The sequence below is a fragment of the Procambarus clarkii genome, chromosome 91, assembly GCF_040958095.1.
Source record: "Procambarus clarkii isolate CNS0578487 chromosome 91, FALCON_Pclarkii_2.0, whole genome shotgun sequence".
In the NCBI taxonomy this organism is placed as follows: Eukaryota; Metazoa; Arthropoda; class Malacostraca; order Decapoda; family Cambaridae; genus Procambarus; species Procambarus clarkii.
In genome coordinates this window covers 9792585-9818718 of record NC_091240.1, presented here as the reverse complement: position 1 = coordinate 9818718, position 26134 = coordinate 9792585, and the positions used below count along the sequence as shown (strand labels likewise).

At 49.8% G+C, this 26134-nt stretch overlaps 1 protein-coding gene and 1 pseudogene across 4 annotated transcripts in view; one reads left to right on the top strand and one right to left on the bottom strand.

Moving 5' to 3' along the window:
• Positions 1-965: 965 nt before the first annotated feature.
• LOC123775326 (folate receptor alpha-like) lies at positions 966-8869 on the bottom strand (annotated as a pseudogene).
• A 4458-nt stretch (positions 8870-13327) lies between these two features.
• LOC138359479 (PAT complex subunit Asterix-like) overlaps positions 13328-26134 on the top strand; it is a 28514-nt gene continuing 15707 nt past the window's right edge. For 2 of the 4 annotated variants that reach the window (XR_011225947.1, XM_069318736.1), the window contains exon 1: positions 13328-13448. The gene's annotated coding sequence lies outside the window, so the exon portion shown is untranslated. The remainder of the gene's footprint in view (positions 13449-26134) is intronic. The other 2 variants (XR_011225953.1, XR_011225949.1) reach the window with 1 other exon arrangement.

Genomic DNA, 26134 nt, shown 5'->3' with positions numbered 1-26134 from the left:
ATTAGGAGAGAACAAAATACTTAATGCTGATCTATTAGCCTCCACTGGCAAAATCTGGGTGCAGCACAAGAATATCTTCCAATATTCCTGAGTGTATGAAGTAATTACAGAGCTCAAAATAGTACCTCATACCATTTGGTATGAAGTCACTGATAACAGGACAATCACAGATATAGTGTTGGAGAGTATGTTCTCTCAAGTAGGACTGAAAACAGATGTTTTTTTCCACCAAGAGGGCTATAAACCCATGGAACCGCCAAAAATAAAGGGAACCAGGTCCCTTTATTTTTGGGGATTGACTCTGGGGATATCAAAGAGATATTTATTTCTGGTGTGGTGATAAAGGGTCCTATTACATGTGTCCAGGGGGAGTTTCAGAGCAGGGTTTGCATTTAAGAACAGGGTTTTGTAAATATAAGTGACACAAGAGAATGTGTGGAGTGAGTTTGTTTAGCATGTTGAGGGATTTAAACAAGGGGGCTGAGTGTTGTCTGAAAGCAGAGTTTGTTATTATTCTGACAGCAGATTTTTGCTGAGTGATGATGGATTTGAGGTGGTTTGCAGTGGTTGAACCCCATGCACAGATACCATAATTAAGATAGATATAGATTAGTGCATAATATAGTGAGATGAGAGCAGAGTTAGGTATATAATATCTGATTTTGGAGAGTATACCAACTGTTTTAGAGACTTTCTTAGTTATGTGTTGTATGTGGGTGCTGAAGTTGAGTCTCTTGTCTAGGAATAGGCCAAGAAACTGACCCTTCTGTTGGGTAATCCTTATTGACAGGCTTCACCTGATTCCAAATTACTTTGGTCGTGAGAATCACTCCAATGCAAGAAATGGGTCCTCACCAAAATTTGTATGGCTGAAGGTTTGAAGGCGTTTGGGCTTGGGGCTGTATGTGCCGAGGGCACTTTAGTTGGGTGGCATTATATAATAAGGTTTTACACAAACACCGTCATAAAACCTAATGTTTATTTACAGAACTTACTTACTAATATATAGGTTGCTTACATTATTCTATGATTGATGTTAGAAAAGCTAATATCACATTAGAGAGACATCGGGATGCCTTAATTGACTGATCACATGGTTCACTTGTGGCCAATCCTGTATTAACACTTTCTTAGACAGTAAATGACAAACGGCTTTCCTAACACTGCTGGTTTCAAGGGAAATACAAGAGTTCCTTCTGAATACTTAGAGAGTCAATATAATGGCATGCACAATCACCACAGTAATGACCTGTCAAGCTGACAGTCAACATAACATATACATATATCTAAATGTGTTGTGTGCATAACACACATTCACTGACAGGATGAACAATCATGAGTTTAGTTAATTTATTATATGCCCCATACCCATCCTGTGGGCAGTAGTGGAAAGGGTTACAGAGGCACATAATAATAATACAGTAATAATAATAATAATAATAATAATCTAAATGCAAGAAGGTACAATGTGTTGGTGAGATTACATAAGATTGGTATTTTTACATTCATGCAAAGCCACTAACACACATAGTGTTTCGGGCAGATCCTTAATCAGTCCTTTTCGATCCAGGTCCTTATTAGGCAAGATGAAAAAAGGTACATTGTAGCATGGTTATATATAACCATATAATCTCAGCCAGGGAGAGACAGATAGCTTAAGGTATCTGTCTCTCCCTGGCTGAGATGTTCTTCACAGCCCCGCTCTCGATCCCGGTGTACCGCACTCTGAGTTCCCTAAGTCCCTAAAGGACCTCTATATACAACCCCCACAGGGGGAGCGGGAGATCTGCTGTTGCTACCCACCAAGAGTGTACAAACACTCAAGAAATATTTCAAAAAGCTTGTTTGACATTCACCATACACTCTTCAAGAGAGGAGTTATTAATTACATGTGACTGACCTCTGACCTGGCCAAAAAGGGGGGGATCCAGGGATGTTTACACATAAGAATCTGGAGTCTAATTTCCTTGCATGAAATATTACATACTTGAAACTATGCTGACTAAGACTAACCCAGGAATTTTTTTAATATACAAGATGAACCGGAGGTCATCTGGGCTGACCTCTTGAAGAAGACTTCCCTGGGTGTGAACTCTAAAGGGGGGGGGAGGGGGGAGGTCACGGGTGTTACATTATCCCTATATCTGTTTTTCTTCATTTTTTCTTTACTTCATTTCAACACATTGATCTACAACTCACATATTCAAGTACGAATAAAAAACCATGTTTATTAAAACATACAAGTAAATTAATGAATTAGAACTACCTTATTCATTGTCATTAACTTCAAATTCAATTATCTTTACAACTAGAGTTTCCACTTTGAGTCGGCATCAAAAATCCAGTTTGACCGATTCTCACCATTTTTACATAAAATGGGCACAGTCGTCTGTTCTACAATCCTATTTCATTGTTTTTTTCATAAACCTTAAATGTCGAGTTATAAATTTTTTGGTATACAATTTGGCGCATATATCAAATGCCATATTTGACTTTTTTTACAGTAAACTATACTGAATCCTATAATAACTAATAAGAATGAAGATTATATGCTCTTCTGAGAGCCTAATAACACCAAATGAACAATTTGTGATATTTAATATTTGATGCTCATTTAAAAATCTTAAATTTTTAATACTTTCTACAAATATTTTTCATTTTTTGTTTTTCCACGTTACGTTGGCGATTATTTAGATAAAGTTGGAGCATGTCCCTAGTACATTATGTACAAATAATTTGAAAGCGTTTGAGCAAGGTGCAAAATTTCATTTCCTGGCCCCCCTTATGGGACTTAAACAATAGTGAAGCGTGTTGTCTGAAGAGAGTTATAGTTCCGATAGATTTTTGTAGAGTGATGATGGGCTCTAGATAATTTGCAGTGGTCGAATCCCATGCACAGATACCGTATGCAAGAGGTATAAATTACCCCAGTGCAATGCGAAGAGCAGAATGAGGGAACAATCTATGTTGGAAAATATACCAACCATTTAAGACTTTTGGCTGCGTTATGTGGGTGCTGAAGTCGAGTCGTGTCTATGTATAGGCTATGTATAACTTTTCCCCCTTATTTTTTTGACAATGTTAACATTGTCTACCTGAAGTTGGATTTCATTTGGCAATTTACTACCAAATAAAATATAGTACATTAGGCCTTATCTATGTTCAGCAAGTTTGTTGGTAGACATCCACGAGTGGATTAATTCATTATCGACAATATTTGGCAAGTTTGGGTCAGAATAGAGGAAAGGTAGTATTGTCAGCAAATAGTATAGGTTTAAGAATGTTACAAACATTTAGCAAATCATTGATATAAGAAATAAAGGGCCCCAAGATGCTGCCCTGTGGCATTCCTACTGTCAATGGTAGATAGGGGGGGGGGTCAAGTTATTGATGGCTACATAATGGTGCATCACCAAGAAAGGAACTAATAATCCAGAGCTAGGCCTCTGATACCATGGTAAAGTTTAAGAGGAAGTTATGATTTACAATATCAAAGGCTTTTCACAGGTCAATAAAGAGGCCAATTGGGAACTTTATTCTGACAAGGGCTTTATGGATTATATTGAGCAGCCTAATAATGGCATTGGCATCCATTCCCAAAAGAGCACCAAACTGGTAGGGATTTAATAATGTAAAGTTTTTCAAAGTAGAAATAGAGCAGTCAGTAAGCGATTTTTCAAATATTTTTGAAAATAAGTATCAAAAAGAAGGCACCAAACCAGGAAGGTTATGTAGCACCATCAAATGAAAATTTTTGAAAGCATCAGTAGATTTGATATTGGTCTGTAATTTAGGTCAGCTGTCTTGCCCCTTTTGAAATGGCCTCACTCTTGCTTTGAGGATATCAGTAAAAATAAGACATTTGTTGAATAGCAGCGCTATGGGTAGAGCAGGGGGAGGGGGGGCCCCCCCCTAACACTCATACCAAAGACTATTTCACTAATATGTTCCCAGCTGTGGTTTGAATTAGTGATTGCGATCGATTGTGAATGATTGTGATTGAAATGATTGAATTACGAATGCCTGTCGGGCTGACTGGCAAGATGAGTAGTGATAGGATAGCTGCTGATGCGACTTTGTGACATCTGTCTGGGTCTTTAGTAATTTTCTGGCAAGGTCGACACCAATTTACAGAAAGCAGATATTGAATTCGGTTGCAAGTGTGTAACCATCTTTGGAGATTTTTATCCATTTGTAATAATTATTATCCAGGTATCCAAGGATAGATCACCTTCAGTGTTCACCTGACCCAATACAAGATTTCAGACTTGGGCAAAAATTTTGTCGAATTAATTCAGTCAAAATCTACACGTGTGCTGGGACTTCCAGGCTATACACTAAGAGTAAGCACAGTCAGAACCTAAAGAAAAGCATTCTCTGCCACATGTGGGATAGTACGAGATGGAGCGAAGAATGGCATTGAGCAGGGCAAGTTTATAGCAGTAAAAGTACAAATTTAACATGAAAGCAAGAGACAAAGGTAGTAGCAAGTTTCCAGCAAGGTCTTAAAATGAAACTTGCCCCATTTTTTTCCCCGATAAGGCAATTCTTGAAGTTTTAGAGGTAAAAGTCACCCTTTCCCCACCAACCCAGGTATATTAAAGTGCAGAAAGATCACTTTTTAGTATGGCAAGTGAATGCAAGTCAGTCTACCAGAATTTAACAAAAAATTGTGCACTTTGTGGATGCATTTGGTCCAAGGAGAATATGGAGGAGGAATTTACAAGGACATGCCAGAAGAGTAGTCTTCTGGCCTATATGAAAGGAGAATTGGCCAATTCTGGGTGGATGATTGATGTACACACTTTAAATTCTGTATCCACTCTACAATTGTTAAATATTGGGCAGCAAGGAGAAGGGTGTACAGCAGCTGTGGCCACAAAATTACCAAGATGTAGATGGCAGAATTTAAGAAAGAAAAAATTGCCTAGAGGGTCTTCCTAGTTTGGTAAGGAGGGAGAGATGGTGGCAGGGACAGGACAATGCATGGGACATGTAATGAGGAAGCGAGAGATTTTTAGTCCAGAGAAATAATCTCTCCAAATCGATTGTGGCAGTCATCAAAAGGTAGCACCAAGCTGGGAAGACTAGCACCATCTGTCCATTATCTTGAATAATCTAAATATTAAAGACTATACTAAAGAATAGAATAAAGAATAATACTAAAATAAAGAATAAAGAAGACTATATTAAAGAATATTAAAGACTATACAAGAAAAAGTTTTGTTTTCCTGCCCGAAACGCTTTGCGTAATAGTGGCTTTAGGCATTTTATGTACTAGCTCTATCTATAAAGCCAACAAACTTTGTAAAATCTCTTTATGTATGTACCTTTACCTAAATAAATATTCTAATTCTAAAAAGAGATGGTGTGCAGTTAGTTTTAACAAAGCCCACGACCTTGCCAACATTCACAGAACATGACTGGGCAGATTTCCAAACTAACTTTTTTTTAAAGGGGAGAGGGGACGTGTGAAACAGAACAAGTAAAATGGCCTTGGCTGCAAGTTTGACAACTCCAATGTGGTTGAGAATCTACCAAAATTTCATTGGGCGATGTCTGATAGAAATAAAGAAGCATTTTATTTCTGGCACATTTCAGATAATTTAATAGAGGTAGACAAGGCACAAGGGCAGAACCAGAATACAGCACACTATTACTCATGTGATCAGGATATTACACTCAGAATTTTTTTTTCTTTGTAAACATTTTAATAGAATCGTTTCCCCTCAGCAAGGGCAAGTTTATAGTCAAAAGTAAAGAGTTAATTAATGAACTATGGCAACAAGCCAAGTCTAGGATGCAACTGTCAATATTCTATTGATAAATGCCCAAACAGCAAGTTGTACTGTATACTAAACCACATTAGGTTGCAGCTGTGCATCTGGGAACCAGCTATAATCTGTGCATAATGTAGAGCAACAGCATCATTTGGATTGATGGCAGATTGGTTGAACTGTAGGTGCATACATGGTGTTGTCGGTTCAGCATATTTCCAAGCATTGTCCCACACCTAGAATGAAGAGTCAACTTTGTATAAAAATGCAGGTATTAAAGTACAGGTATATTTTAAACTTCACTAAAGGGAATGGTTTATGCAAGACTTTAGGAACTTTTATGAACTCATTTCTTGATTGAGAAAAAATGCACTTTTACAGTGGTAATTTTGAAGCACACCATTTAACCTTACCAGGTACTGGGTGTGTCAGTGTTTAAGGAGAAGGCTGGAAAAAAAGTTGCATAGTTAAGCGTAAACAACTTTAGTAATAATTAAGCCAGTCTGGCAAGTCATATGGAAGGGATACCACCTTTACTGGGTATCAATAGACATGTACACAGGAGGCAGAGCCTTATAGCAGGTACTATTAAGAAAATAGCATCAAAATATTTTAACAATTAAAGGTGCCAAACTGAAATTTGGAAACAATCAAGCCACATCAATCTTTGTGATATTTGTAGATGTTCAGCAACCCCTTTCCCATCTTGGTAGGAAAAATATTAAGAGGGCAGTCTACTCTCTAGGCCTATGAATTTAAACCAACATTGAATAGCCAATTTTAGGGCATTTGGAAAATATAAAATTGGCAAGTCACATGGACAATAATACACTGAACTTTGAATCAAGAAAGGTGGGGAGGGAAGAAAAAAAAAAAAAAAAAAAAAAAAAAAAAAAAAGTTGTGTTCATCATACCTTTTCACAGAAGTTCCGGGCTGTCCTATAGATTTCTTTAAATTTTTGACAGGTAGAATTTACGGGGCAGTAATTTGTCAAGCAGCTTCCTTTTGTTGGGCAATCACCCGTCATATTCAACCACCTGAAATTGTTGGTCCAATTGTCTGTGCAAGTGACATCGTTGGCACACGCAGTAAACCAAAGCTCACAATGGCACACAGAGGGACTCCCCAGTATCTTTTGCGCCGCCACGAGCGATTTTCCTGCAGGGAAAATTTATTTAACGTTGCAAAAGGAACTAGCGAGCCAAATCTCTTACATGTCTAGACAAATTTATTTTTTGGTAAAAAAATAAAAAAAAGCCACTATGCCATTTAAATACTTAGGGGAAGTCACTTTCAGAATACCAAAATAAAAACTTTATAAAATAGCCTTTTAAGTTTTGCACAATGTTAAATTTTTAATGATTAAAAATAATTGTTTAAACATGTTTAAGTTATTAAAACAATGCAGAAACCCTAGTTAAATAAAAGTCCTTTAAAATATAGAATTTAGACGTTCTGCAATACTTACCGACACGACCCATGGGCCAACATTGGGTGAACATTCGTAAAAGCAGTGATCGAGCATGAAATGCCGTTTACATTCCGAGGACATGGACTACTCGAGAACAGTGGTCATAATTGAAGTTGTAAGGACTAGACTTGTGAATAAGTCTAGTAGTATTCTCTGTACAGCAGGACCTATTCTTCCACTGATGACACTAAAAAAATCAAATATAAAAAGAGGTACTTTCTGTTAAGCAATTTATCATTTAGGTAGAAAGGATATCAAGTTTGACTACTGTCAAAAGCTCTTTACAGCTAAAAGCATATTTTTGAAGGCTTCAGATTTTTTTTTTTAATCTACTGTAGTGACAATATTGTACATTAAAAAGCAAGACGTTAAAAGAAATTATCCATACCATAGTAAACAGACTGCCTTCTGGTCCTGGTGCACTTTAGTGATGTTTAGAATCTATACAAGTGTTTATTAGAGTATCCACATCTCTACTTCTGAGCCATGGTCATGGTCACGACCAACGTTAAGCAGAACATTCTAGGACAAAGATAAAAAACTAGGTAAAAGTCATCTATTGAAGTTTCTGGACTAGCTTGTCAAGGACAAACTAGTATGTCTATAGACCTTACACAGTATACAAAATCAACCAAAATAAACTTTAGTATAGCAAATGACTAAGTACAGTACATGTCTCGCACTCTCCGGAGCACATTATTAAGGTTCGAGCACATGCCAAGGACTACTTTCAAGTAGACGACATACCAGATTTAAGTAAATTCAAGTTGTCCTAACTAGTGTATATTCAAGACCTTTGTTTACACACTAAGTGCAAAAGTTCAATTAGTTTTAATTTTGTTTTAACCTAGTAATAGTTATGGACTTCTAGGTAGTATAGCAAACTTTTACACTTTCAGGTTATAAAAAGTTAATTTTGCTTTCAAATTAAAGTAAACAAAATGTTATTTTCAACAGCAACAATCTAGGGTTTATACTTTACCATAGGACCATTTGTTAGTCAAAGTTACGAAATTCACATCAATTTTGAGACATTAAAGATTTTTTGGTAGAGAAATAGTTTAATCAATAGTTCACAGCATCAATATTTTGCTAGCATTCTCTGGGGAGGAATAAGACAACTTAAATAATGGCCAGTCGAGGTTTATACCATAGATGCACAGATTCAAGAAGTGGATTAAAAGGTAGTCAACGATTAGGAACATCACGATTTAATTAACAATAGAACGCTTCACTCAATTTCTCATTGTACTTTATTTGAAGTCTGAAAATTATATGGGAAAGCTGTGGCAGTGTGAGGTGCAAAGTTTGATGGCAATACTTTGGCCATGTTTGAGAACAGATTTTCAAAGTCTGGAGAAAAAAAAGAGTAACTCCAGACAAGCCGCCGGCTTCTGGGCCATGTCGAGACTACTAGAGACGGTGGCTCCCTTGGGGAAGTCCTTTCTACACCAATACCACAAAGTTTCCCCCAAACGAATATAAAACCCAATTGTATCGCCAAGACACCGCGGACACCATACAACGAATCTCAAAGACATCAAGCAGTTTGAAACCACACCTCCCCGCCGCCTTTCATTACCTGACGAAGGTCAAGGAAGAGTGACGGAAAGCTGCCATCATTAACACCGGTAGTGTAGAGGGGACACCGGTGGTGTAGAGGTGGAGGGGAGAGTGATGGTGTGATCGTGGTGGGGAGCCCCTCGTCGCCTCGCTGTCTCGCTCACTCGAGCTTCGAACACACTATGGTCGGCCTCGAGGGGGACTGGTCAAGTCGTCTGAATTTTGTAACTAGCTCATCAAGATTGTAACTTGCTTAGCTAAATGAATTGTGGGGTTTAGTCCCTGAGTCCATTATGTGCCTCTGTAACCCTTTTCACTACCGCCCACAAGATGGGTATGGGGTGCATAATAAATGAACTAAACTAAACAAGTCGTCTACTGTAATTTCGGATACCGGGCTAGAAACAACTTCGTTCACTGAGAAATTTGTACTTCCAAACCAATTTGTTCGTATATGCGCTGGTTTGTGTTCGCTGCTGTTCTCGTCTGAATAAATACATAACACTTCATCATATAATTATTAGCGCTTCCATTAACAATGCTTAGCGCACTGTTTGTATTACTTTGTTAACAAAGCGCTCTCGTATCAGAGAAGGAAAGGGAAGAGAACTCTCAGGGGGGAAAGCGCTGTAACGTACGGTTATGTTACGTTGTTGGGTACATTAGATACAGTGTTTAGTTAGTTTCATATTTATTTAGTAGTCCTAGATACAGCAGTGTCGTAGACGTTGAGACGGGGCTTGGAGCAGAGCAGAGAGCTGAGTGTGGCCGGAGTCGCGGAGCTCCATGTGGGAGAGCGTTGTAGCTCGATGAGGTCGTAGTCTGCTGTCTGCTCTGTCGAGGCTGTAGCATCTTGGGTCGATTAGAACTGTACACGTCGAGTGCTACATTGTTGATTTGAAATTGTACTGCTTTGCTATTCGATTGATTGATTGATGATAAAGATTAAGCCACCCAAGAAGTGGCACGAGTATGAATAGCCTGTAAGTGGTGACCCTTTTGAGCCATTACCAGTATTAAGAGCTGATACTGGAGATCTGTGGTGACCCTTTTGAGCCATTACCAGTATTAAGAGCTGATACTGGAGATCTGTGGAGGTGCGACTGCACCCTGCGTGACGGGAGATGTCTCCCGAGGTTTGCTATTCTCAAATCGCTTGCTTATATACGGTGACTACACCTCACAATAAGATAGGAGGGCAGAAACCGTTACCTGTAAATAGGGATAGGATTATAGCTTGTGTAGTTATTGCTAATTAGTTATGCCATTAAGATGATGAGATAATGGAGCAAGTATAAGGCTTACTCGCTACAGTGGTGAAGCCTCACTTTGATTATTGACTCCAAGCATTGAAACCTCATCATCATAAGATACCCCCTCGGTACCCCTACTCAAATCTCTGAATATGTTAGACATTAAGTCACTGCACATTCTCTCATGTGTATTATACATATATAAAACGCTAAACTATAATGCCAATCCCGATCTCAAAAGCTTCATAGAAGGATGTAACAGAACCCATGAGCACCACACCAGAAATAAATACAGTTTTGATATTCCTAGAGTACGACTTAATCAAACTAGAAATGCTCTACAAATCAAGGGGCCCAGAATGTGGAATGACCTTCCCAACCATGTTAAAGACTGTACCTCTCTCAACCAGTTTAAGTTAAAAACGAAGCTATACCTAATAAATTCCACACCCACCACTTGGTCCGGGAGACATCTCCCGTCACGCAGGGTGCAGTCGCGCCTCCACAAATCTCCAATATCAGCTCTTGATACTGGTAATGGCTCAAAAGGGCCACCACTTACGAGCTATTCATGCCCGTGCCACCTTTTGGGTGGCTTCATCTTCATCTTAACACATTCACAAGGGAGACATCTCCCGTCATGCAGGGTGCATTTGCACCTCCACAGATCTCCAGTATCAGCTCTTGATACTGGTAATGGCTTAAAAGGGCCACCACTTACGGGCTATTCATGCCCGTGCCACCTTTTGGGTGGCTTAATCTTCATCAATCAATCAATCAGACATTTCACACACCACCATTTGGTCACCACTTGGTCCGGGAGACATCTCCCGTCACGCAGGGTGCAGTTGCGCCTCCACAGATCTCCAGTATCATCTTTTGATACTGGTAATGGCTCGAAAGGGCCACCACTTACGGGCTATTCATGCCCGTGCCACCTCTTGGGTGGCTTAATCTTCATCAATCAATCTAATAAATACCCTGTAACCTACCTTACCCTTCTATTGTCAACCAATGTCTGTTTTTTTTAAAGAGCGCTGTCGACATAATTGTATTTGTGCGGCTTTTTCATCTATGTTTTCATTCTACTCATTATGCTCAATTAGTATTAAGCTTGTCATTTAAGTTTATCATGCCCGAAACGCTTTGCGTAATAGTGGCTTTAGGCATTGCATGTACTAGCTCTACCTATAAGTCAACCATTCTTTGTAAAAATTTATTGTATGTATGTACCTTACCTAAATAAACATTTTATTTTATTTTATTTTTTTATTTTTTATTTTAAGATATAGTTTCACCGAAGAAAGTTCAACACCGGCCGATATAAATATCCCAGATCTAAGTCAACTCTCATACCAAGAATGGTTAAGGGCCACAGAGCTAACCTTATTTACTTATTTATTTATATACAAGATGGTATAACCACACTGCAAACCACGCATGACAGAGCGGATTTCACCGAAACGTTTAAAACACTGAATAATTTGGAGGATGTTGAACCAGACAACTTCTTCAAGATGTCAGATGCAACACAAACAAGGAACAACGGTTTCAAGCTTAACAAACCTCAATGTAGGTCTGAAAACAGGAGCTGCTTTTTAACCCACAGGGTTATAAACCCATGGAACTACCTACCCGCCGAAGCCGTAAATGTCAAAACACTGTTGAATTTTAAGATCTAGCGTGAAAAAAATCATCAAAATAAATGGGGGGACCTTTGACAGGCCGCCGGCTTCTAACAAGAAGCGGCTTCCTGTCTTCGTCGAGGCCACTAGTGTTAGTGAATCATAAGAACATAAGAACAAGGTAACTGCAGAAGACCTATTGGCCCATACGAGGCAGCTCCTATCTATAACCACCCAATCCCACTCATATACATGTCCAACCCGCGCTTGAAACAATGGAGGGACCCCACCTCCACCACGTTACGCGGTAATTGGTTCCACAAATCAACAACCCTGTTACCGAACCAGTATTTACCCAAGTCTTTCCTAAATCTAAACTTATCCAATTTATACCCATTGTTTCGTGTTCTGTCTTGTGTTGATACTTTTTTAGTTAGTTAGTTTGGTTCATTTATTATGCACCCCATACCCATCTTGTGGGTGGTAGTGGAAAGGGCATGTAATGGCTGTTATCCCCTTTGTTATGTCCATTCATCCACTTGTAAACCTCTATCATGTCACCCCTAACTCTTCGCCCTTCCAGTGAATGCAACTTAAGCTTTGTTAATCTTTCTTCATATGAAAGATTTCTAATTTGGGGAATTAACTTAGTCATCCTACGCTGGACACGTTCAAGTGAATTTATATCCATTCTATAATACGGCGACCAAAACTGAACTGCATAATCTAAATGGGACCTAACCAGAGCAAGATATAACTGAAGAACAACACCAGGTGTCTTGTTACTAACGCTTCGATTAATAAATCCCAGTGTCCTATTTGCCTTATTACGAACATTCAGGCATTGATCATTTTGTTTTAAATTCTTACTAATCATATCTCCCAGATCCCTTTCGCAATCCGACTTCGCAATCTCAACACCATCAAGCTCGTATCTTGTAACTCTATCATCATTACCCAGCCTCAGAACTTTACATTTATCAGCATTAAACTGCAGACTCGGGTAAATTCAGGTAAAATATAAAAGTATATCTAACTCGTTTTCTTTGAAACGGTCTGAATAATTTGATTTCTGCAAATGAAATTTATCTGAGGGGTCACTGACATATATTGGTCTCGACGAAAGAAAGGATTAGTAGAAATTCTAAGAGAATCAAATAGTTTCCGACTTTCATATTATTTCACCTGTCAGCTAATGATAATAGGTGAACATGCTTGTGCTTTAATTTTATTTAGTAGCCCCTCATATATAATATGGTATTAGTAGTAGAAGTAGTACATTGTACTACCTAAGCTTTTAATTAAAACAAAATGCATAAATTCACTACACAATTGAAGTTCTAATTTGCGTCTTATTTCATTGTAAAAGGAGTTAATTTCCAAACAGGGTTGTATAAATAAATCTTATCTTATCTTTGCATTCAATTTTGTACGGTAATTTTTCAAACTTAAAATGTAAATAGCTATATATATATACCCCCTCTAAATGAAAAATGGCCTAATTTAACATATGTGCTAAAAATATTAACATAAATAATTCGTTTGTTAGATAACAAGATATTCATAGCAATAAGGTTTCTTGGAATGGCCTATAATGCACTCAAATACTAGTTTACGCACTTACAGGTAGTACGCCTGGAATTTCAAAATGGCGTTCAAACGGCGGTTGGTCGTTGAAAGCTCAGCAGGTCAGTATCGTCGGTGCCGCCAACGCGACAACATGTACTGCTGATTCCGACATCAGCAACATTGCTCCAGGTAAGAGTGATAATTCTTTTTGACATATTTATATCTTATATATACACAGTATATAGAATTATATAATATAATGGGGTTTCGCGTATGGAGTTAATTTGCTTCGAACAATGCCTATCAATGTTAGTTTAGTTCGTTTATTATGCACCCCATACCCATCTTGTGGGGCTACCTTGAGGTGCTTCCGGGGCTTAGTGTCCCCGCGGCCCGGTCGTCGACCAGGCCTCCTGGTTGCTGGACTGATCAACCAGGCTGTTGGACGCGGCTGCTCGCAGCCTGACGTATGCGTTACAGCCTCGTTGATCAGGTATCCTTTGGAGGTGCTTATCCAGTTCTCTCTTGAACACTGCGAGGGGTCGGCCAGTTATGCCCCTTATGTGTAGTGGAAGCGTGTTGAACAGTCTCGGGCCTCTGATGTTGATAGTTCTCTCTGAGTACCTGTTGTACCTCTGCTGGGCGGTAGTGGAAAGGGTTACAGAGGCACATAATGGGCTCTGGGACTGAACCCCACAATTCATTTAGCTAAGCAAGTTACAATCTTGATCTAGTTACAAAATTCAATATAAGTCGTCACATCAACAATGGGTTCGAGATCGACCTCAAGTACAGGTTCTAAATTAAGCACCTGACATATGTGGAGAGCTATTGTCACAATTTATGTTTGTCCTGCACACCGCCCCCCATCCAGTGGGCAGCGGTGGATAGGTTACAATCACTCGGTTACTACCTACAGTTAGCAGACTGGGGATATTTGGCTAAAATTTCTGGTAGCAGATCAGGTCCCCCATTTGTTCCGATTTTTTTTCAAATTGGATTTTACAATTCAAGTGTTATGTTATTTACTGCTTTAGCAGATAGGCGGTTCCATGGGTTTATAACCCTGTGGGTGAAAATATAGCTTATGTTTTCAGTCCTACACTGCGGCTTGTTGGACTTGAAACCGTTGTTCCTTGTTTGTGTTCCATCTGACCTTTTGAAGTTGTTCTCTGGATCCATATCTTCGAAACTGTTCAATATTTTAATAGGCAGGCGATGAGTCACAATAACGTGGCTGAAGTATGTTGACCAGACCACACACTAGAAGTTGAAGGGACGACGAGTTTCGGTCCGTCCTGGACCATTCTCAAGTCGATTCAAGTCGATATTTTAATAGTTTCGTGAGATCCATCCTGGCATGCCTAGTTTGCAGTGTTGTTAGCCCTGTGACCCTCAACCGTTCATGGTATGAAACTAGACCTCATTCTGCAATTATTTTTGTCGCCTGGTGTTCAATTTTCTCCATGAAAGGTTGGGCGCGGGGTGGGTTCTCTGTCGGGCTCCAAGTGGGTTCTCTGTCGGGCTCCAAGTGGGTTCTCTGTCGGGCTCCAAGTGGGTTCTCTGTCGGGCTCCAAGTGGGTTCTCTGTCGGGCTCCAAGTGGGTTCTCTGTCGGGCTCCAAGTGGGTTCTCTGTCGGGCTCCAAGTGGGTTCTCTGTCGGGCTCCAAGTGGGTTCTCTGTCGGGCTCCAAGTGGGTTCTCTGTCGGGCTCCAAGTGGGTTCTCTGTCGGGCTCCAAGTGGGTTCTCTGTCGGGCTCCAAGTGGGTTCTCTGTCGGGCTCCAAGTGGGTTCTCTGTCGGGCTCCAAGTGGGTTCTCTGTCGGGCTCCAAGTGGGTTCTCTGTCGGGCTCCAAGTGGGTTCTCTGTCGGGCTCCAAGTGGGTTCTCTGTCGGGCTCCAAGTGGGTTCTCTGTCGGGCTCCAAGTGGGTTCTCTGTCGGGCTCCAAGTGGGTTCTCTGTCGGGCCCCAAGTGGGTTCTCTGTCGGGCCCCAAGTGGGTTCTCTGTCGGGCCCCAAGTGGGTTCTCTGTCGGGCCCCAAGTGGGTTCTCTGTCGGGCCCCAAGTGGGTTCTCTGTCGGGCCCCAAGTGGGTTCTCTGTCGGGCCCCAAGTGGGTTCTCTGTCGGGCCCCAAGTGGGTTCTCTGTCGGGCCCCAAGTGGGTTCTCTGTCGGGCCCCAAGTGGATTCTCTGTCGGGCCCCAAGTGGGTTCTCTGTCGGGCCCCAAGTGGGTTCTCTGTCGGGCCCCAAGTGGGTTCTCTGTCGGGCCCCAAGTGGGTTCTCTGTCGGGGCTCCGGGGTGGGTTGTCGGTCGGGGCTCCGGGGTGGGTTGTCGGTCGGGGCTCCGGGGTGGGTTGTCGGTCGGGGCTCCGGGGTGGGTTGTCGGTCGGGGCTCCGGGGTGGGTTGTCGGTCGGGGCTCCGGGGTGGGTTGTCGGTCGGGGCTCCGGGGTGGGTTGTCGGTCGGGGCTCCGGGGTGGGTTGTCGGTCGGGGCTCCGGGGTGGGTTGTCGGTCGGGGCTCCGGGGTGGGTTGTCGGTCGGGGCTCCGGGGTGGGTTGTCGGTCGGGGCTCCGGGGTGGGTTGTCGGTCGGGGCTCCGGGGTGGGTTGTCGGTCGGGGCTCCGGGGTGGGTTGTCGGTCGGGGCTCCGGGGTGGGTTGTCGGTCGGGGCTCCGGGGTGGGTTGTCGGTCGGGGCTCCGGGGTGGGTTGTCGGTCGGGGCTCCGGGGTGGGTTGTCGGTCGGGGCTCCGGGGTGGGTTGTCGGTCGGGGCTCCGGGGTGGGTTGTCGGTCGGGGCTCCGGGGTGGGTTGTCGGTCGGGGCTCCGGGGTGGGTTGTCGGTCGGGGCTCCGGGGTGGGTTGTCGGTCGGGGCTCCGGGGTGGGTTGTCGGTCGGGGCTCCGGGGTGGGTTGTCGGTCGGGGCTCCGGGCAGGCTTTAGGTACTCAACTGGCGGGCTCTAGGTGGGTGACTGTTCGGGCTCCAGGTGGGTGTCTGTCCGGCTTCGGGTGGGTTCTTGGTAGGGCTTGGGGGTGTGGGTTCTTGGTAGGGCTTGGGGGGGTGTGGGTACTTGGTAGGGCTTGGGGGGGTGTGGGTGCTTGGTAGGGCTTGGGGGGGGGTGTGGGTTCTTGGTAGGGCTTGGGGGGGTGTGGGTTCTTGGTAGGACTTGGGGGGGGGGGTGTGGGTTCTTGGTAGGGCTTGGGGGGGTGTGGGTTCTTGGTAGGGCTTGGGGGGTGTGGGTTCTTGGTAGGGCTTGGGGGGGTGTGGGTTCTTGGTAGGACTTGGGGGGGTGTGGGTTCTTGGTAGGACTTGGGGGGGGGGTGTGGGTTCTTGGTAGGGCTTGGGGGGGTGTGGGTTCTTGGTAGGGCTTGGGGGGGTGTGGGTTCTTGGTAGGACTTGGGGGGGTGTGGGTTCTTGGTAGGACTTGGGGGGGGGGTGTGGGTTCTTGGTAGGGCTTGGGGGGGTGTGGGTTCTTGGTAGGGCTTGGGGGGTGTGGGTACTTGGTAGGGCTTGGGGGGGGTGTGGGTTCTTGGAAGGGCTTGGGGGGTGTGGGTTCATGGTAGGGCTTGGGGGGGTGTGGGTTCTTGGTAGGGCTTGGGGAGGTGTGGGTTCTTGGTAGGGCTCGGGGGGGTTTGGGTTCTTGGTAGGGCTCGGGGGGTGTGGGTTCTTGGTAGGGCTCGGGGGGGGGGGTTCTTGGTAGGGCTCGGGGGGGTGTGTGTGGGTTCTTGGTAGGGCTCGGGGGGTGTGTGTGGGTTCTTGGTAGGGCTCGGGGAGGTGTGGGTTCTTGGTAGGGCTCGGGGGGGTGTGGGTTCTTGGTAGGGCTCGGGGGGGTGTGGGTTCTTGGTAGGGCTCGGGGGGGGGTTGGGTTCTCTGTAGGGCTCGGGGTGGGTTCTCTGTAGGGATCAGGGTGGGTTCTCGGTAGGGCTCTGGGTGGGTTCTCGGTCGGGCTCGGGGCGGGCTCCAGGTACTCAACTGACGGGTTCCAGTTCACACAACTGGCGGGCTCCGGTTCACTCAACTGGCGGGCTCCGGTTTACTAAACTGGCGGGCTCCGGGTGTTTGACTGGTCGGGCTCCGGGTGGGTGACTGTTCGGGCTCCAGGTGGGTGTCTGTCCGGCTTCGGGTGGGTTCTCGGTAGGGCTTGGGGGTGGGTTCTCGGTAGGGCTTGGGGTGGGTTCTCGGTAGGGCTTGGGGGTGGGTTCTCGGTAGGGCTTGGGGCTGGGTTCTCGGTAGGGCTTGGGGCTGAGTTCTCGGTAGGGCTTGGGGCTCGGTTCTCGGTAGGGCTTGGGGCTGGGTTCTCGGTAGGGCTTGGGGCTGGGTTCTCGGTAGGGCTTGGGGCTGGGTTCTCGGTAGGGCTTGGGGGGTGGGTTCTCGGTAGGGCTTGGGGGGTGGGTTCTCGGTAGGGCTTGGGGGGTGGGTTCTCGGTAGGGCTCGGGGTGGCTCTTTCGGGATCGGGATAGGCTCTCGGGCTTGGGGAACCTCTGTAGGGCTCGGGGTAGGTTCTTGGTCGGGCTCAGGGTGGGTTCTCGGTAGGGCTCGGGGTGGGCTCCAGGTACTCAACTGACGGGTTCCAGTTCACTCAACTGGCGGGCTCCGGTTCATTCAACTGGCGGGCTCCGGTTTACTAAACTGGCGGGCTCCGGGTGTTTGACTGGTCGGGCTCCGGGTGGGTGACTGTTCGGGCTCCAGGTGGGTGTCTGTCCAGCTTCGGGTGGGTTCTTGGTAGGGCTTGGGGTGGGTTCTTGGTAGGTATTAGGGCAGGGTTCTTGGTAGGGCTTGGGGTGGGTTCTTGGTAGGGCTTGGAGGTGGGTTCTTGGTAGGGCTTGGGGGTGGGTTCTTGGTAGGGTTTGGGGTTGGCTCCCGGTCAGGCTCGGGGTGGGCTCTTTTGGGATCGGGATAGGCTCTCGGGCTTAGGGAACCTCTGTAGGGCTCGGGGTAGGTTCTTGGTCGGGCTCAGGGTGGGTTCTCGGTAGGGCTCGGGGCAGGCTCCAGGTACTCAACTGACGGGTTCCAGTTCACTCAACTGGCGGGCTCCGGTTCACTCAACTGGCGGGCTCCGGTTTACTAAACTGGCGGGCTCCGGGTGTTTGACTGGTCGGGCTCCGGGTGGGTGACTGTTCGGGCTCCAGGTGGGTGTCTGTCCGGCTTCGGGTGGGTCCTTGGTAGGGCTTGGGGTGGGTTCTTGGTAGGTATTGGGGCTGGGTTCTCGGTAGGGCTTTGGGCTGGGTTCTCGGTAGGGCTTTGGGCTGGGTTCTCGGTAGGGCTTGGGGGGTGGGTTCTCGGTAGGGTTTGGGGGGGTGGGTTCTCGGTAGGGCTTGGGGGGGTGGGTTCTCGGTAGGGCTTGGGGGAGTGGGTTCTCGGTAGGGCTTGGGGGGGTGGGTTCTCGGTAGGGCTTGGGGGGGTGGGTTCTCGGTAGGGCTTGGGGGGGTGGGTTCTCGGTAGGGCTTGGGGGGGGTGGGTTCTCGGTAGGACTTGGGGGGTGTGGGTTCTCGGTAGGGCTTGGGGGGTGTGGGTTCTCGGTAGGGCTTGGGGGGGTGGGTTCTCGGTAGGGCTTGGGGGGGGTGGGTTCTCGGTAGGGCTTGGGGGGGTGGGTTCTCGGTAGGGCTTGGGGGGGTGTGTTCTCGGTAGGGCTTGGGGGGTGGGTTCTCGGTAGGGGTCGGGGTGGGCTCTTTCGGGATAGGGATAGCCTCTCGGGCTTGGGGAACCTCTGTAGGGCTCGGGGTAGGTTCTTGGTCGGGCTCAGGGTGGGTTCTCGGTAGGGCTCGGGGCGGGCTCCAGGTACTCAACTGACGGGTTCCAGTTCACTCAACTGGCGGGCTCCGGTTCACTCAACTGGCGGGCTCCGGTTTACTAAACTGGCGGGCTCCGGGTGTTTGACTGGTCGGGCTCCGGGTGGGTGACTGTTCGGGCTCCAGGTGGGTGTCTGTCCAGCTTCGGGTGGGTTCTTGGTAGGGCTTGGGGTGGGTTCTTGGTAGGGCTTGGGGTGGGTTCTTGGTAGGTATTAGGGCAGGGTTCTTGGTAGTGGCTTGGGGTGGGTTCTTGGTAGGGCTTGGAGGTGGGTTCTTGGTAGGGCTTGGAGGTGGGTTCTTGGTAGGGCTTGGGGGTGGGTTCTTGGTAGGGATTTGGGGTTGGCTCCCGGTCAGGCTCGGGGTGGGCTCTTTTGGGATCGGGATAGGCTCTCGGGCTTGGGGAACCTCTGTAGGGCTCGGGGTAGGTTCTTGGTCGGGCTCAGGGTGGGTTCTCAGTAGGGCTCGGGGCAGGCTCCAGGTACTCAACTGACGGGTTCCAGTTCACTCAACTGGCGGGCTCCGGTTCACTCAACTGGCGGGCTCCGGTTTACTAAACTGGCGGGCTCCGGGTGTTTGACTGGTCGGGCTCCGGGTGGGTGGCTGTTCGGGCTCCAGGTGGGTGTCTGTCCGGCTTCGGGTGGGTCCTTGGTAGGGCTTGGGGTGGGTTCTTGGTAGGTATTGGGGCTGGGTTCTCGGTAGGGCTTTGGGCTGGGTTCTCGGTAGGGCTTTGGGCTGGGTTCTCGGTAGGGCGTGGGGGGTGGGTTCTCGGTAGGGTTTGGGGGGGTGGGTTCTCGGTAGGGCTTGGGAGGGTGGGTTCTCGGTAGGGCTTGGGGGGGTGGGTTCTCGGTAGGGCTTGGGGGAGTGGGTTCTCGGTAGGGCTTGGGGGGTGGGTTCTCGGTAGGGCTTGGGGGGGTGGGTTCTCGGTAGGGCTTGGGGGGGTGGGTTCTCGGTAGGGCTTGGGGGGGGGCTCTCGGTAGGGCTTGGGGGGTGTGGGTTCTCGGTAGGGCTTGGGGGGTGTGGGTTCTCGGTAGGGCTTGGGGGGTGTGGGTTCTCGGTAGGGCTTGGGGGGGTGGGTTCTCGGTAGGGCTTGGGGGGGTGGGTTCTCGGTAGGGCTTGGGGGGGTGGGTTCTCGGTAGGGCTTGGGGGGTGGGTTCTCGGTAGGGGTCGGGGTGGGCTCTTTCGGGATAGGGATAGCCTCTCGGGCTTGGGGAACCTCTGTAGGGCTCGGGGTAGGTTCTTGGTCGGGCTCAGGGTGGGTTCTCGGTAGGGCTCGGGGCGGGCTCCAGGTACTCAACTGACGGGTTCCAGTTCACTCAACTGGCGGGCTCCGGTTCACTCAACTGGCGGGCTCCGGTTTACTAAACTGGCGGGCTCCGGGTGTTTGACTGGTCGGGCTCCGGGTGGGTGACTGTTCGGGCTCCAGGTGGGTGTCTGTCCGGCTTCGGGTGGGTTCTTGGTAGGGCTTGGGGGTAGGTTCTCGGTAGGGCTTGGGGGTGGGTTCTCGGTAGGGCTTGGGGCTGGGTTCTCGGTAGGGCTTGGGGCTGAGTTCTCGGTAGGACTTGGGGCTGGGTTCTCGGTAGGGCTTGGGGCTGGGTTCTCGGTAGGGCTTGGGGGCTGGGTTCTCGGTAGGGCTTGGGGGGTGGGTTCTCGGTAGGGCTTGGGGGGTGGGTTCTCGGTAGGGCTTGGGGTGGCTCTTTCGGGATCGGGATAGGCTCTCGGGCTTGGGGAACCTCTGTAGGGCTCGGGGTAGGTTCTTGGTCGGGCTCAGGGTGGGTTCTCGGTAGGGCTCGGGGCGGGCTCCAGGTACTCAACTGACGGGTTCCAGTTCACTCAACTGGCGGGCTCCGGTTCATTCAACTGGCGGGCTCCGGTTTACTAAACTGGCGGGCTCCGGGTGTTTGACTGGTCGGGCTCCGGGTGGGTGACTGTTCGGGCTCCAGGTGGGTGTCTGTCCAGCTTCGGGTGGGTTCTTGGTAGGGCTTGGGGTGGGTTCTTGGTAGGTATTAGGGCAGGGTTCTTGGTAGGGCTTGGGGTGGGTTCTTGGTAGGGCTTGGAGGTGGGTTCTTGGTAGGGCTTGGGGGTGGGTTCTTGGTAGGGTTTGGGGTTGGCTCCCGGTCAGGCTCGGGGTGGGCTCTTTTGGGATCGGGATAGGCTCTCGGGCTTGGGGAACCTCTGTAGGGCTCGGGGTAGGTTCTTGGTCGGGCTCAGGGTGGGTTCTCGGTAGGGCTCGGGGCAGGCTCCAGGTACTCAACTGACGGGTTCCAGTTCACTCAACTGGCGGGCTCCGGTTCACTCAACTGGCGGGCTCCGGTTTACTAAACTGGCGGGCTCCGGGTGTTTGACTGGTCGGGCTCCGGGTGGGTGACTGTTCGGGCTCCAGGTGGGTGTCTGTCCAGCTTCGGGTGGGTTCTCGGTAGGGCTTGGGGGTGGGTTCTCGGTAGGGCTTGGGGTGGGTTCTCGGTAGGGCTTGGGGTGGGTTCTCGGTAGGGCTTGGGGGTGGGTTCTCGGTAGGGCTTGGGGCTGGGTTCTCGGTAGGGCTTGGGGCTGAGTTCTCGGTAGGGCTTGGGGCTGGGTTCTCGGTAGGGCTTGGGGCTGGGTTCTCGGTAGGGCTTGGGGCTGGGTTCTCGGTAGGGCTTGGGGGGTGGGTTCTCGGTAGGGCTTGGGGGGTGGGTTCTCGGTAGGGCTTGGGGGGTGGATTCTCGGTAGGGCTCGGGGTGGCTCTTTCGGGATCGGGATAGGCTCTCGGGCTTGGGGAACCTCTGTAGGGCTCGGGGTAGGTTCTTGGTTGGGCTCAGGGTGGGTTCTCGGTAGGGCTCGGGGCGGGCTCCAGGTACTCAACTGACGGGTTCCAGTTCACTCAACTGGCGGGCTCCGGTTCATTCAACTGGCGGGCTCCGGTTTACTAAACTGGCGGGCTCCGGGTGTTTGACTGGTCGGGCTCCGGGTGGGTGACTGTTCGGGCTCCAGGTGGGTGTCTGTCCAGCTTCGGGTGGGTTCTTGGTAGGGCTTGGGGTGGGTTCTTGGTAGGTATTAGGGCAGGGTTCTTGGTAGGGCTTGGGGTGGGTTCTTGGTAGGTATTAGGGCAGGGTTCTTGGTAGGGCTTGGAGGTGGGTTCTTGGTAGGGCTTGGGGGTGGGTTCTTGGTAGGGTTTGGGGTTGGCTCCCGGTCAGGCTCGGGGTGGGCTCTTTTGGGATCGGGATAGGCTCTCGGGCTTGGGGAACCTCTGTAGGGCTCGGGGTAGGTTCTTGGTCGGGCTCAGGGTGGGTTCTCGGTAGGGCTCGGGGCAGGCTCCAGGTACTCAACTGACGGGTTCCAGTTCACTCAACTGGCGGGCTCCGGTTCACTCAACTGGCGGGCTCCGGTTTACTAAACTGGCGGGCTCCGGGTGTTTGACTGGTCGGGCTCCGGGTGGGTGACTGTTCGGGCTCCAGGTGGGTGTCTGTCCAGCTTCGGGTGGGTCCTTGGTAGGGCTTGGGGTGGGTTCTTGGTAGGTATTGGGGCTGGGTTCTCGGTAGGGCTTTGGGCTGGGTTCTCGGTAGGGCTTTGGGCTGGGTTCTCGGTAGGGCTTGGGGGGGTGGGTTCTCGGTAGGGCTTGGGGGGGGTTCTCGGTAGGGCTTGGGGGGTGTGGGTTCTCGGTAGGGCTTGGGGGGTGTGGGTTCTCGGTAGGGCTTGGGGGGTGTGGGTTCTCGGTAGGGCTTGGGGGGGTGGGTTCTCGGTAGGGCTTGGGGCTGGGTTCTCGGTAGGGCTTGGGGCTGGGTTCTCGGTAGGGCTTGGGGGGTGGGTTCTCGGTAGGGCTTGGGGGGTGGGTTCTCGGTAGGGCTTGGGGGGTGGGTTCTCGGTAGGGCTCGGGGTGGCTCTTTCGGGATCGGGATAGGCTCTCGGGCTTGGGGAACCTCTGTAGGGCTCGGGGTAGGTTCTTGGTCGGGCTTAGGGTGGGTTCTCGGTAGGGCTCGGGGCGGGCTCCAGGTACTCAACTGACGGGTTCCAGTTCACTCAACTGGCGGGCTCCGGTTCATTCAACTGGCGGGCTCCGGTTTACTAAACTGGCGGGCTCCGGTTTACTAAACTGGCGGGCTCCGGGTGTTTGACTGGTCGGGCTCCGGGTGGGTGACTGTTCGGGCTCCAGGTGGGTGTCTGTCCAGCTTCGGGTGGGTTCTTGGTAGGGCTTGGGGTGGGTTCTTGGTAGGTATTAGGGCAGGGTTCTTGGTAGGGCTTGGGGTGGGTTCTTGGTAGGGCTTGAAGGTGGGTTCTTGGTAGGGCTTGGGGGTGGGTTCTTGGTAGGGTTTGGGGTTGGCTCCCGGTCAGGCTCGGGGTGGGCTCTTTTGGGATCGGGATAGGCTCTCGGGCTTGGGGAACCTCTGTAGGGCTCGGGGTAGGTTCTTGGTCGGGCTCAGGGTGGGTTCTCGGTAGGGCTCGGGGCGGGCTCCAGGTACTCAACTGACGGGTTCCAGTTCACTCAACTGGCGGGCTCCGGTTCATTCAACTGGCGGGCTCCGGTTTACTAAACTGGCGGGCTCCGGGTGTTTGACTGGTCGGGCTCCGGGTGGGTGACTGTTCGGGCTCCAGGTGGGTGTCTGTCCAGCTTCGGGTGGGTTCTTGGTAGGGCTTGGGGTGGGTTCTTGGTAGGTATTAGGGCAGGGTTCTTGGTAGGGCTTGGGGTGGGTTCTTGGTAGGGCTTGGAGGTGGGTTCTTGGTAGGGCTTGGGGGTGGGTTCTTGGTAGGGCTTGGGGGTGGGTTCTTGGTAGGGCTTGGGGGTGGGTTCTTGGTAGGGTTTGGGGTTGGCTCCCCGTCAGGCTCGGGGTGGGCTCTTTCGGGATAGGCTCTCGGGCTTGGGCAACCTCTGTAGGGCTCGGGGTAGGTTCTTGGTCGGGCTCAGGGTGGGTTCTCGGTAGGGCTTGGGAGGGTGGGTTCTCGGTAGGGCGTGGGGGGGGGTTCTCGGTAGGGCTTGGGGGGTGGGTTCTCGGTAGGGCTTGGGGGGTGGGTTCTCGGTAGGGCTTGGGGGGGTGGGTTATCGGTAGGGCTTGGGGGGGGTTCTCGGTAGGGCTTGGGGGGGGGGGTTCTCGGTAGGGCTTGGGGGGTTTGGTTCTCAGTAGGGCTTGGGGGGGTGGGTTCTCGGTAGGGCTTGGGGGGGTGGGTTCTCGGTAGGGATTGGGGGTGGGTTCTCGGTAGGGCTCGGGGTGGGCTCTTTCGGGATCGGGATAGGCTCTCGGGCTTGGGGAACCTCTGTAGGGCTTGGGGTAGGTTCTTGGTCGGGCTCAGGGTGGGTTCTCGGTAGGGCTTGGGGCGGGCTCCAGGTACTCAACTGACGGGTTCCAGTTCACTCAACTGGCGGGCTCCGGTTCACTCAACTGGCGGGCTCCGGTTTACTAAACTGGCGGGCTCCGGGTGTTTGACTGGTCGGGCTCCGGGTGGGTGACTGTTCGGGCTCCAGGTGGGTGTCTGTCCAGCTTCAGGTGGGTTCTTGGTAGGGCTTGGGGGTGGGTTCTTGATAGGGCTTGGGGGTGGGGTCTTGGTAGGGCTTGGGGGTGGGGTCTTGGTAGGGCTTGGGGGTGGGGTCTTGGTAGGGCTTGGGGGTGGGGTCTTGGTAGGGCTTGGGGGGGTTCTTGGTAGGGCTTGGGGGTGGGGTCTTGGTAGGGCTTGGGGGTGGGGTCTTGGTAGGGCTTGGGGGTGGGGTCTTGGTAGGGCTTGGGGGTGGGGTCTTGGTAGGGCTTGGGGGGTGGGTTCTCGGTAGGGCTTGGGGGTGGGGTCTTGGTAGGGCTTGGGGGTGGGGTCTTGGTAGGGCTTGGGGGTGGGGTCTTGGTAGGGCTTGGGGGTGGGGTTTTGGTAGGGCTTGGGGGTGGGGTCTTGGTAGGGCTTGGGGGTGGGGTCTTGGTTGGGCTTAGGGTTGACTCCCGGTCAGGCTCGGGGTGGGCTCTTTCGGGTTTGGGATGGGCTCTCGGGCTTGGGGAACCTTTGTAGGGCTCGGGGTAGGTTCTTGGTCGGGCTCGGGGTGGGTTCTCTGTAGGGATCGGGATGGGTTCTCGGTAGGGCTCGGGGCGGGCTCCAGGTACTCAACTGACGGGTTCCAGTTCACTCAACTGGCGGGCTCCGGTTCACTCAACTGGCGGGCTCCGGTTTACTAAACTGGCGGGCTCTGGGTGTTTGACTGTTCGGGCTCCAGGTGGGTGTCTGTCCGGCTTCGGGTGGGTTCTTGGTAGGGCTTGGGGGTGGGTTCTTGGTAGGTCTTGGGGCTGGGTTCTTGGTAGGTCTTGGGGCTGGGTTCTTGGTAGGGCTTGGGGGTGGGTTCTTGGTAGGGCTTAGGGTTGGCTCTTGGTTGTCAAGCTCGGGGTGGGCTCTCGGGCTTGGGGTACCTCTGTAGGGCTCTGGGTAGGTTCTTGGTCGGGCTCAGGGTGGGTTCTCTGTAGGGCTTGGGGTGGGTTCTCTGTAGGGATCGGGGTGGGTTCTCGGTAGGGCTCTGGGTGGGTTCTTGGTCGGGCTCGGGGCAGGCTCCAGGTACTCAACTGATGGGTTCCAGTTCATTCAACTGGCGGGCCCCGGTTCACTCAGCTGGCGGGCTCCGGGTGGATGACTGTTCGGGCTCCAGGTGGGTGTCTGTCCGGCTTCGGGTGGGTTCTTGGTAGGGCATAGGGTTGGCTGCCCAGACAAGTACAAGTGGAATGTTGTCTACGCTTATGTCGACCGTGCTCTAAGCCACAGCTCAGGATGGAAGCAAGTCGATGAAGAACTCTGTAGGGTAAGGCAGGTCCTAGTCAACAACGGCTTCTCCAATGGTTTCCTTGAAGACATCATAAAAAGGAAAGTGAAACACCATGCAACCTCTGAAGAGTCAACTAACACAACACCTGTACCCCCTATTAGACTATTTTACAGGAACTTCTTTTCCACAGCTCATAAAACGGAGGAAAGGGTCCTGAAAGATATTGTTAATAGGAACGTTATCCCTACAGACAAAAATCAGAAGATACAATTGACAATTTACTATAAAACCAAAAAAACAGCCAACCTACTCATGAAAAACTCTCCTGACACAAAGCAGAACGCCTTAAAGGAGACTAACGTCGTCTATACCTTCGAATGCCCACTTGGGGACTGTAAGCCTC